A 2285-nucleotide genomic window follows, 5' to 3' on the forward strand; every position below is an offset into this window, starting at 1 on the left:
TATAGTAATATATTACTATATTGAATATATTATTATATAACGAAAATAGATGAAACATATATATATATTATTTGTTGGGAGAGCATATTACATATATATATATATATTACACATATTTAATATATATTTAGGATATTTATTTGTTAATTTGGTGATATATAAATATATAATATAATATATATATATGATTTTTATAACAAAAAGAGAGTTCGCTCGCGCACGGCACGAAGAGGCCGGCCTACAAATCTAATTCGAGAAAAGGAGAGACAAAAAATAAATAGAATTATACAGCAAAGGATGGAGTGTATGCAGATTTTAACAAAAAAAAATATGTATAACGCAAAAACGTTCTCAAAGTGTTCTCGTACGCGGCTGCATCTTTTGTCGATCTGGATCGCAGTTCGACAAGTGCAAACACGCAAAACTGTCTTCTAAGATACGAAAATTTTATTGATTTTATTTTTGGTTTTATCGGAAAGAGAGTTTGTTCATCTGCAATTTATTTACTTATTTATCGAAGTAGACTGATTAAGCCCGACTTCAGATCGCTCGCTTTTGTCGTCACAACGAAAATAGAGAATTTTCACAGCCGTGTTAACAAGCAACAGTGATTTATCGAGTTCAAATTACGATATTTTAAAATAAGTGAACTCTTTTTGTCTATGAATAAACTAGTTATTTAGTTAAAGAGTGAAAACTGAAAAAATAAAATACAAAAAAATATTGTTGATGCGTCATATGGTTCGCTTAAGAATATTTCAATAAAACAGCATTTTTGTTTTGCTGGCCTAATTAACGGTAGCTCGAGAAGTTCGAATCGATACAATAATTTTGTATTATTCTCTACGTGTAGTAATGAAATTATATTTATGTACTCTTTTCTGACGTGATATAACATTTCAAGGAAGAAAAGCAAGAAAACGCTGAATCGGACTTAATTGGGATACTCGTTACAATATGTTGCAGAAGCGCGCTCGAAGTGATGACGCGTGTGTACATATACATATATTCGTGCATGCACACCGCGTTAAGTACATACACCCGTACTCTTACATGTATATAGTAAATACATACACACTCGGTCAAGCGACAAGCTCTCGTGTTTATGAATTTGCGCTATAGATAATATAGACGCTTTCGACAGATAACACTTGATTTTTTAATTATACGAATCTTACGTGCGCTTGAATCAGAAAAAAAAACTTGTAATATTCTTTGTTGTGAAAAATTGTTATAGAAAAATTATTTAAACATGTACATCGCGTTACTGTTACAGTACATTTTTATACTATACATGTTTGTGCGCAATTGTTTAAAGGAGAATATTGTAATCAAAAATATGACAAAATACTATTGGTACGGGAAACAATTCTATATTCTTTACGTACATGATATTGTTATCGAATTCGATGTTATCGCTACAGTAAATGTTGCCTGTAGTTGAATTCGTTTTGATTTTTTGTTAATTTTTAACTATGTATTTCTCTATTTGTATATATTTGTCGCGAAATTCTTTTGCCAATTTCTGCGATCAGCCGAATCGCAATTCTGTATCTTCTTACACACATACACATACACAGACACACACACACACACGACATAGAGATGCATATTAGAGCGTTTTAACTTTTCTCGTTCACATAGTCACTCTGTTCTATAAAGAAGCTTGTAAATAAATCACACTCATACACACATACACGCGCACACACACATACACATACAAATGTTAGATTAAAGGAATAACAAGATAATTAAATTGTAAAGCACTGTTGTTACCAAGCGCCTACCAACTATATGACTTAGCATATTGCTCTGAACAGAGAATGGATCTCGTGTTGCGAAGATGAAACGAGCTGTCTCATACTTCGACGGCGACGCGAATTCGATCTCGGAGCGGAATAATATATAATAATAATAATAATAATAAAAACGACGAGATATCAGACATTGGGCAAACAGAAAAAATACCACTACGGAGTATTTTTAATAAAGTAATAATGTATACCGTGCCAACGAGGCGTACAAAATTTCCAGAGTCCACTTCTCTCTTCGGATCATTCGCGTGAGTAGCGTGTGCATAACTTTATCCGTGTGTGTAATGAGCATTATAAAAAAAGAAAAACAACTTAGTTTCCAACGAAGAATGTACTGCAAAAACGGAAAATCGTTGTGACATTTACACGTGTATAGATAGTGGAGTAGTTCAAAAAAAAAAAAAAAAAAAAAAAAAAAAAAAAAAAAAAAAAAAAAAATCGAACGCGGTGGAGTCGAGCGAGCGAGGGAGA

This window comes from Pseudomyrmex gracilis, unplaced genomic scaffold, assembly GCF_002006095.1.
Source record: "Pseudomyrmex gracilis isolate BER0280 unplaced genomic scaffold, ASM200609v1 scaffold_420, whole genome shotgun sequence".
Taxonomy (NCBI): Eukaryota; Metazoa; Arthropoda; class Insecta; order Hymenoptera; family Formicidae; genus Pseudomyrmex; species Pseudomyrmex gracilis.